At 36.0% G+C, this 10,909-nt stretch overlaps 2 long non-coding RNA genes across 2 annotated transcripts in view; both read right to left on the bottom strand.

Moving 5' to 3' along the window:
* Nucleotides 1-1,176: 1,176 nt before the first annotated feature.
* LOC133988046 (uncharacterized) lies at nt 1,177-4,383 on the bottom strand. Its single transcript, XR_009925598.1, has 3 exons — nt 4,346-4,383; nt 3,568-3,643; nt 1,177-1,194 (listed from the first exon to the last, which is right to left on the bottom strand). It is a non-coding gene; the product is annotated as an uncharacterized LOC133988046 (long non-coding RNA).
* Nucleotides 4,384-9,358: 4,975 nt separating this feature from the next.
* The window catches only part of LOC133988045 (uncharacterized), a 4,072-nt gene continuing 2,521 nt past the window's right edge, over nt 9,359-10,909 (bottom strand). The window contains exon 3 of the long non-coding RNA XR_009925597.1: nt 9,359-10,328. This is a non-coding gene — a long non-coding RNA (uncharacterized LOC133988045). The remainder of the gene's footprint in view (nt 10,329-10,909) is intronic.

The following is a 10,909-nucleotide window of genomic DNA, read 5'->3' as shown; positions in this document are numbered from 1 at the left end:
GAAGAAGTTTGGAGGTCTGAACAAAATCTGACAGAAGTGTTGACTGAGGCAGCGCGAGGTCCAAACCCAGGTGAGCGATCAGACACACAATTTCGTTGTGTTGCTGTAGAATGACAATAAATGCATTGAATTGAATCGTACATCAGCAGAGTCTGTCGTCATGGTGATTAAACACAAATGCAATGGATGTGATGTCATGTTGTCAGCAGGGCTTTTAAGGTATCGACCGATATCAATCAATACCAAGTAGTATCGAAATGTCTCCTGTCAAACGATACCTGCAATCGATCCTTTTTGCACCCAGAACTAAAAGAAATATGACTATTTGTACGGACTTGCTGAGAGCCAATCAACACAAGCATTAAATATTAATAAATTGAAGACTTTCAAAATGCATTTCTGTAAAAATCTAATAATTTAGATGTGGAGGAGCGGGGACATTTTATGCAATTTCACATAATGGATATCGAATGAAATACTCAATTAGTATCGATAATACTTCAAGGGAACTGGTATCAGCAGATATTGAAAAAACCCACTAATGCTACAGTTAACTGATCATAATAATTGCCCATGTCTGCACATTGTTTTCTTTCCAAAAACATTTCAAAGACGAACAAATGTTTTTTACACAATACTTTATGTTAGCAGCTCTGTTTGTGTCCACTCATCCTGAACACATCAGCTTCATCTGGAATTTCCTATTCTTGTTCTTTCTGACATCATCTTGTTGTCAATATCTGATTGGCTGCTCTATGTGTCCAAGCATAAGGTGCAGCACCCCAAACAGCCCTCCAGGATGACAGGCAAGCAGCAGCAGTCTATCACAGAGCCCACTGCCTCAATGCAGCAGTAGGCTGCAGCGCTGCAGCACATTTCAGAGCAGCAGTCTGTAGAGACAATCAGAACAGACATTTTCCACACTCACCTAATAGTAGCTGTAGTTTTATATACACTCACTGACCTCTTTATTAGGGACACCTGTGCAATGTAATTTAATTCAATACATATTCATGAAGTTTATACATTTTCAGTTGTTGCTGATATTGTCAAAAAGGTGATAATTCTGCTTTATGACCTGTGTTGTGATGTGGAACGCTATTGGCTGTCGGCTGGCTCGTGATGCACTCTGATTGCGTCAAGCTCGTATTAACGTTGTCTTCAGAGTCGCGGCACTGTGATGTCACATCCATCCTGTTTGTATTAATGTAAATATTAATTTATAAATAAACACAGTTAAAAAGTTTGTGGTGGACGTGCACATCCAGAAGATGAATAAAGCAGGTGCTGTACCAAACAACAAATGAAAAACAAGAGAAAAGTCCTCACACTGCAGTTCCCAATGCAGGCATTTATTTGGATATCACCAGTGTGACGTTTGGAGCACAATGCTCTGAGTTTCATGAGTGATGAGTCTGAAGAAGAGCATTGTGCTCGAAACGTCACGCTGGTGATGTCCAAATAAATGCCTGAATTGGGAGCTGCAGGTGTGGACTTTTTTATTGTTTTACAACTCAGCTAGAAATCACAGAATCCAGAGAACAGGAGTGTGTAGAAGTGTGTTAGTGACAGAGTCGACTTATGACTTGTTGCTGGATTTTTAATGTAGTTTGTAGCTGCTGGAGGTGGAGCTAGTTTGGAATAATTTATATACAGTTAGCTAGTTTAGTCCAGTGGTTCCCAACGTAGGGGTAGGGGACCTCCAAAGGGTCAGCAGATAAATGTGAGGGGTGGTGAGATGATTAATGGGAGAGGAAAGAAGAAAAAACACAGTTCTGATACACAAATGTGTTTTCAGTTTTGACTTTTTCTATAATCTTTGATTTTTGGTGAAATATTGGATCATTTGAACATTTATTGAAATGAAAGCATGTGAGAAGTTTAGAGGGAAAAATCAGTATTTGGTGGAGCTGTTAACAACTCATAGACATCTGAAATGTGAGCCGACTACACACTGCTTTTTGGTTTCATCTTTAACAATGTGTTGTATTTTAAAAGCTTGTTATATTATCCATTGTGTCAAATCTGCATCTGAAAAGTAACTAAAGCTGTCAAATAGATGTAGTGGAGTAGAAAGTAGCATCACATAGAAATACTCAAGTAAAGCTCAAGTACCTCAAAGCTGTACTTAAATACAGTTCTTGAATAAAAGTACTTAGTTTCTTTCAACCACTGCAGATAACGACACATCTAATTTAAAAAAAAAGAAGGTGAATTATTAAGATACAGTGCTGCTTGAAAGCTGGAATTGACTCTACTTCTAAATGAATACAACCTGAAAGGTGATCAGACTTTCATGCAAGTCCTAAAACTTCTGTTAAAAGATGAGACAAAAACGTTCAACTTGTATGTTTATTTATTGAAGGATATGATCCAATGTTACATATTTGTGAGTGTGTGTGTGTGAACCACTGGGATTATTGATTCATTTGAAGGGTGTTTCAATCAAAAGGATTAACAATGTATTGTAAATCTGGGAGGTCCTGTTTTATTTAAAGAAGAGAAATCTGAAACTTTGCTATCAAAGTCTGATTGTGTAAAAATGGAAAATATCCAGTGTTACCCTCATAGATAGATAGATAGATAGATAGATAGATAGATAGATAGATAGATAGATAGATAGATAGATAGATAGATAGATAGATAGATAGATAGATAGATAGATAGATAGATAGATAGGTAGGTAGGTAAGTAGGTAGGAAGGAAGGTAGGTAGGTAGGTAGGTAGGTAGGAAGGTTGGTAGATAGATAGATAGATAGATAGATAGATAGATAGATAGATAGATAGATAGATAGATAGATACATAGATAGATAGATAGATAGATAGATAGATAGGTAGGTAGGTAAGTAGGTAGGAAGGAAGGTAGGTAGGTAGGTAGGTAGGTAGGAAGGTTGGTAGATAGATAGATAGATAGATAGATAGATAGATAGATAGATAGATAGATAGATAGATAGATAGATAGATAGATAGATAGGTAGGTAAGTAGGTAGGAAGGAAGGTAGGTAGGTAGGTAGGTAGGTAGGTAGGTAGGAAGGTTGGTAGGTAGATAGATAGATAGATAGATAGATAGATAGATAGATAGATAGATAGATAGATAGATAGATAGATAGATAGATAGATAGGATTTTTCTCCAGCTACTTTAACTGTGCACAATCTTTACTATTTTAAAAGTATTGTTATATGTATTTTCCGTTTGGTTTAAAGATGCGTCCTAGATTTGAAAACATTGCTTTATGCTCATTTTATGTGAATCACTTGGCGTGTGTAGTTTCTTTTCTTGTAAAGCACTTTGAGCTGCTTTTCTTGTAAGAATGGTGAAATCCAAATAAAGGTGTTATTATCATTATTATTATTATTATTATTATTATAGTTTGGGTCTGATTTGGAGTTGTACCAGCTCATTCTGCAGGAAAATGTCTGTAGAGTATCGGACCGTGACATGAGCCTCAACAGAAGTTGGGTCATGCAGCAAGATAACGACCCTAAACACGCAGGTCGCTCCACCAAAAGATGATTAGAGCAGAAGAAAGTTGATGTTTCGGAACAGCCGAGTCAAAATCCTGACCTTAATCCTACAGAGATAATACTGTGGAAGGGCGTGAGGGAAGGAAGTCCCCTAACATCCCTGATCTGAGACGGTGCTGTGAAGAGAAACGGGATAAAATTCCTCAAAACTGATCTGCAGAGCTGATAAAGAGTTGCGAGAAACGTTTGCTGCGAAAATGAGTCAGACCAAGTACTGAAAGCAAGAATTCACACAAATATGTAAGACTGGTTAACTCTCCTAAATAAATAAATGAATAAGTTTGATGTTTTTGTTTAATTGATTAATTGGACTCCCTTTATCAAATGAGTTTTAGGACGTTTTAGGCCAATCATGCAACAATAGAGACATTTAAAAGCAGCGCTGTATAAAGAGTTAATGCTGTCGTCTTCCAAACATTGTGTCACAGGGTAATAAAACATTAATTTACTTCCGATTAGTTTACGTAAGATCATCGAACCAGAAAGAAACAAAACATTGAAAAGATCCTGAAATTACACCCTGAAACATCAACACTGAGAAACAAAGTAAAAGAAACATGTTAAAAAAAAGAGTTCAGATGTCAAATATTAAAAATATAAAAATATCAGATTTCTATTTTAAGTTCAGTTCAATGTGTTTCTCTTTGTGAGACAGATGATTAAAAAACCTGTACATTCAAATTCAGTCAGTATCAAATAAATTTACAAAAAAATATATATAAATAGCCTATGACGTAGCTTTAATCAAACTGACTCACAGCTTCAGTTTTAAATGAGACAAAATAAAGTTTAAAAATATAAAAGAAAAGTTTCCCCACCTGAGAGGCAGACTCCTCTTATTCCTCTTCTTCTGTCGGCTGCTGGTTTTAAACTGATCTCGTTACGTTTCTGGGTAACAGTTTGTTGTCTCGTCAAGTCCGGAGCGCGCACATGCGTGTGACCGCCCCTTCCCACACTTCCTCTGAACACACACACACACACACACACACACACACACACACACTCACACCAAGACATATCATGAGATATTATTATTATTATTATTATTATTAGTAGTAGTAGTAGTAGTAGTAGTAGTAGTAGTAGTAGTAGTTGTAGTAGTACTGGTAGTAGTAGTAGTTTATTTTTAAATATCTTTTGTTACTGTACAGGTTTTTATACATATGTAACAGTATTTTCATGTTTGTAGGCTAATAATAATAATTATAGTAATAATAATGATATTAACAGTAATAAGGGCAGAAACAGGTAGAGCCAAGTTTAAAAAAGGAAAGAAAAGAAAACATGTAAACATCATAGTAACGTCTTTATCTAAAGCTCCATATGAGTTACTGTGAGGTCAGACAGATTAGTACCGATAACCAGAGCCGGTAACGCCACAGTGCTGCCACCTGCTGGATTGACAGAGAACTGCAGTTTCCAGTTATCAAACACTGGGGATCAATGCCATTAATGAGTGCGTCTGGGATTAAATACAAGTATTATTATATAACAGAGATCAGTTACACGTGGATTACAATAACTAGACTGTACTGTTAATTATTATTATTATTAATAATATTATTAGCTAGTGGTAGTAGTAGGGGAGAACGGGGTTGTTAATCACACTTTTTTACTTTCCTTTGAATTTCTCATAAACTGTAACCTAAATAGATTCCCTTTTAATGTGTAATCGAAACCTAAAGTGTCAGGTAGGAATACATTTAATAATAATAATAATAATAGTGGAAACTTTATAGTGCACTTTTCAAAATCCAAGTTACAAGGTGCTTCAGAAGGCAGCAAAACATACTCAAATCATAAAATAATTACGTTTTAAAAGAGAACAAATAAAAACTATTTGATGAGTGAAAATTATTTCAATGTAAGAAAAAAAGGCAAGACTAGGCAAACCATATTTAAAGGAGATAAAAGCAACTTGAAGGAAAATTAAAAAGTCAAATAAAACCAGGAAAGTCTTCATTTGATTTTTTTTTATTGAGTTCAACTGTTTTAATCTCTTATGGTTCAACTCATAATAATTTAGAAGAATGAACATTTGTAGACACTTGAAACAGTTTCTAGTAGACGTGAGCACATTCAAATCTTCGGTGGAAAGTTTAAACATTTTCTGTATTGATAAAATAACATAATAATACATTTCTGTGGCATGTGTCGAACAGATCAAGACATGAAGAAGTTTGGAGGTCTGAACAAAATCTGACAGAAGTGTTGACTGAGGCAGTGCGAGGTCCAAACCCAGGTGAGCGATCAGACACACAATTTCGTTGTGTTGCTGTAGAATGACAATAAATGCATTGAATTGAATCGTACATCAGCAGAGTCTGTCGTCATGGTGATTAAACACAAATGCAATGGATGTGATGTCATGTTGTCAGCAGGGCTTTTAAGGTATCGACCGATATCAATCAATACCAAGTAGTATCGAAATGTCTCCTGTCAAACGATACCTGCAATCGATCCTTTTTGCACCCAGAACTAAAAGAAATATGACTATTTGTACGGACTTGCTGAGAGCCAATCAACACAAGCATTAAATATTAATAAATTGAAGACTTTCAAAATGCATTTCTGTAAAAATCTAATAATTTAGATGTGGAGGAGCGGGGACATTTTATGCAATTTCACATGATGGATATCGAATGAAATACTCAATTAGTATCGATAACACTTCAAGGGAACTGGTATCAGCAGATATTGAAAAAACCCACTAATGCTACAGTTAACTGATCATAATAATTGCCCATGTCTGCACATTGTTTTCTTTCCAAAAACATTTCAAAGACGAACAAATGTTTTTTACACAATACTTTATGTTAGCAGCTCTGTTTGTGTCCACTCATCCTGAACACATCAGCTTCATCTGGAATTTCCTATTCTTGTTCTTTCTGACATCATCTTGTTGTCAATATCTGATTGGCTGCTCTATGTGTCCAAGCATAAGGTGCAGCACCCCAAACAGCCCACCAGGATGTCAGGCAAGCAGCAGCAGTCTATCACAGAGCCCACTGCCTCAATGCAGCAGTAGGCTGCAGCGCTGCAGCACATTTCAGAGCAGCAGTCTGTAGAGACAATCAGAACAGACATTTTCCACACTCACCTAATAGTAGCTGTAGTTTTATATACACTCACTGACCTCTTTATTAGGGACACCTGTGCAATGTAATTTAATTCAATACATATTCATGAAGTTTATACATTTTCAGTTGTTGCTGATATTGTCAAAAAGGTGATAATTCTGCTTTATGACCTGTGTTGTGATGTGGAACGCTATTGGCTGTCGGCTGGCTCGTGATGCACTCTGATTGCGTCAAGCTCGTATTAACGTTGTCTTCAGAGTCGCGGCACTGTGATGTCTCATCCATCCTGTTTGTATTAATGTAAATATTAATTAGTAAATATATTTTTATGAATACAACTCACAGTTAAAAAGTTTGTGGTGGTGCGCACATCCAGAAGATGAATAAAGCAGGTGCAGGTTTTGGCACATGCATAATAAACTTATTTAGATGCATATTTTGTAGGGTGGTCTCAATTTTTAATTATTCAATCTTACTGTTAGAATTTACAACAGATCGTGTTACAATATACCCTGGTAGTGGGGCAGGTTGTAACAATGGCACTCCTTATATTTGACAAGTTTAAAACATTGCTATTTGAAGTAAACAAATGAGGGTAATTTGAGTGCTCACTCACAAAAATTCTGCAAGTTATAGGTGCTGAGACAAAAAGTCTTGCTTAAATGTACTTACTGTAGTTACTTCCCACCACTGCAGATAACGTTTGATTAAAGTGGTGAATTATTAAGATATAGTGTTGCTTGAAAGTTACAATTTGCTCTATTTCTGCATAAATACAACCTGAAATGAGAGTCTTAATATTAGCTAAAGAGAAGAATGGAAATGATCCAATTTTACATATTTGTCATTTGAGTCACATGTTTTAGTCAATGGGATGACAATGAATTGTAAGTCTGGGAGGTCCTGTTTTATTTAAAGAAAAGTCTGATTGTGTATAATGGAAAATATTCAGTGTTACCCTCCTAGATAGATAGATAGATAGATAGATAGATAGATAGATAGATAGATAGATAGATAGATAGATAGATAGATAGATAGATAGATAGATAGATAGATAGATAGATAGATAGATTGGTAGGTAGGTAGGTAGGTAGGTAGGTAGGTAGATAGATAGATAGATAGATAGATAGATAGATAGATAGATAGATAGACAGACAGACAGACAGACAGACAGACAGACAGACAGACAGACAGATAGATAGATAGATAGATAGATAGATAGATAGATAGATAGATAGATAGATAGATAGATAGACAGATAGATAGAGTAGGTGGTAGGTCAGGGTTGCTCAGAACTGATTTGTGTCCCAGCAGCATTGGTCCACACTTTGGACCTAATGACCCAAAGCCACCTGTCAACGCTAAAGTGTCAGGTTAAAAATATATATAAATAGCCTATGACGTAGCTTTAATCAAACTGACTCACAGCTTCAGTTTTAAATGAGACAAAATAAAGTTTAAACATATAAAAGAAAAGTTTCCCCACCTGAGAGGCAGACTCCTCTTATTCCTCTTCTTCTGTCGGCTGCTGGTTTTAAACTGATCTCGTTACGTTTCTGGGTAACAGTTTGTTGTCTCGTCAAGTCCGGAGCGCGCACATGCGTGTGACCGCCCCTTCCCACACTTCCTCTGAACACAAACACACACACACACACACACACACACACACACACACACACACACACACACACACACACACACACACACACACACACACACACACACACACACCAAGACATATCATGAGATATTATTATTATTATTATTATTAGTAGTAGTAGTAGTAGTAGTAGTAGTAGTAGTTGTAGTAGTACTGGTAGTAGTAGTAGTTTATTTTTAAATATCTTTTGTTACTGTACAGGTTTTTATACATATGTAACAGTATTTTCATGTTTGTAGGCTAATAATAATAATTATAGTAATAATAATGATATTAACAGTAATAAGGGCAGAAACAGGTAGAGCCAAGTTTAAAAAAGGAAAGAAAAGAAAACATGTAAACATCATAGTAACGTCTTTATCTAAAGCTCCATATGAGTTACTGTGAGATCAGACAGATTAGTACCGATAACCAGAGCCGGTAACGCCACAGTGCTGCCACCTGCTGGATTGACAGAGAACTGCAGCTTCCAGTTATCATTTACTAATGAGTGCGTCTGGGATTAAATACAAGTATTATTATATTACAGAGATCAGTTACACGTGGATTACAATAACTAGACTGTACTGTTAATTATTATTATTATTATTATTATTATTATTATTATTATTATTATTATTATTATTATTAATATTATTAGCTAGTGGTAGTAGTAAGGGAGAACGGGGTTGTTAATCACACTTTTTTACTTTCCTTTGAATTTCTCATAAACTGTAACCTAAATAGATTCCCTTTTAATGTGTAATCGAAACCTAAAGTGTCAGGTAGGAATACATTTAATAATAATAATAATAGTGGAAACTTTATAGTGCACTTTTCAAAATCCAAGTTACAAGGTGCTTCAGAAGGCAGCAAAACATACTCAAATCATAAAATAATTACGTTTTAAAAGAGAACAAATAAAAACTATTTGATGAGTGAAAATTATTTCAATGTAAGAAAAAAAGGCAAGACTAGGCAAACCATATTTAAAGGAGATAAAAGCAACTTGAAGGAAAATTAAAAAGTCAAATAAAACCAGGAAAGTCTTCATTTGATTTTTTTTTTATTGAGTTCAACTGTTTTAATCTCTTATGGTTCAACTCATAATAATTTAGAAGAATGAACATTTGTAGACACTTGAAACAGTTTCTAGTAGACGTGAGCACATTCAAATCTTCGGTGGAAAGTTTAAACATTTTCTGTATTGATAAAATAACATAATAATACATTTCTGTGGCATGTGTCGAACAGATCAAGACATGAAGAAGTTTGGAGGTCTGAACAAAATCTGACAGAAGTGTTGACTGAGGCAGTGCGAGGTCCAAACCCAGGTGAGCGATCAGACACACAATTTCGTTGTGTTGCTGTAGAATGACAATAAATGCATTGAATTGAATCGTACATCAGCAGAGTCTGTCGTCATGGTGATTAAACACAAATGCAATGGATGTGATGTCATGTTGTCAGCAGGGCTTTTAAGGTATCGACCGATATCAATCAATACCAAGTAGTATCGAAATGTCTCCTGTCAAACGATACCTACAATCGATCCTTTTTGCACCCAGAACTAAAATAAATATGACTATTTGTACGGAATTGCTCACAGCCAATCAACACAAGCATTAAATATTAATAAATTAGAAGACTTTCAAAATGCATTTCTGTAAAAATCAAATAATTTAGATGTGGAGGAGCGGGGACATTTTATGCAATTTGATGCTTCTATTCACATGATGGATATCGAATGAAATACTCAATTGGTATCGATATCACTTCAAGGGTATTTGGATTGGTACTGTTATCAGCAGATATTGAAAAAACCCACTAATGCTACAGTTTACTGATCATAATAATTGCCCATGTCTGCACCTTGTTTTCTTTCCAAAAACATTTCAAAGACAAACAATGTTTGTGTCCACTCATCGTGAACACATCCACTCCGTCTGGAATTTGACATCATCTTGTAGTCCGTCTCTGATTGGCTGCTCTATGTGTCGTTGCAGCAGTCCAAACAGACATCCAGGAACTCGAAACAGCAGCAGCACAATGTCCCACAATCCTCCATTTTAGTGGAGGAGTCTGTAGAGGCAAACAGAACAGACATTTTTAACACTGACCTGCAGAGAGGAAACAGACGAGGTGAGGTTTGGCTGCAGAAGTAAACTGCCAGGTAGTAGTCGCTGTAGCTTTATATACACTCACTGACCTCTTTATTAGGTAAAATAGAGCAATCTAATTTAATTCAATATAACAACTCTGCTATAAATTCTACATATATGAAGTAATTCTGCTTTATGTTGATCATACCCACATGGGTAAAATGTGGGCTATGTGAGTACTGAGTGGGCATGGGCATGAACTTGGCAAACTTTGCGGGTCCCACATGTTTTCAGTAACATGGGACCCACATAAGAAGTCCATGTGAGCTGACGGTATGAGCCCCATAAGGGATGCAAGTGGGCTAAGCAGGCATGGGCACAAACAGGGCTTTGCTGCAGTTTTATCCTGTTGTACAGTCTGATGGCCCTCTGTGTTGTTTCTACATCACACAGTGAAGGAAGAACACAAAACTTTCTTGTCTTATTATCAGCCCGTCCATCACTGTGAAGCACTACGCTACATGAAAGATGCTGTAAATAAACTGATAAATAAATGAATTG

This window comes from Scomber scombrus, chromosome 10 (assembly GCF_963691925.1).
Source record: "Scomber scombrus chromosome 10, fScoSco1.1, whole genome shotgun sequence".
NCBI classification, from domain to species: Eukaryota; Metazoa; Chordata; class Actinopteri; order Scombriformes; family Scombridae; genus Scomber; species Scomber scombrus.
This window is presented reverse-complemented; position numbering and strand designations above follow the sequence as displayed.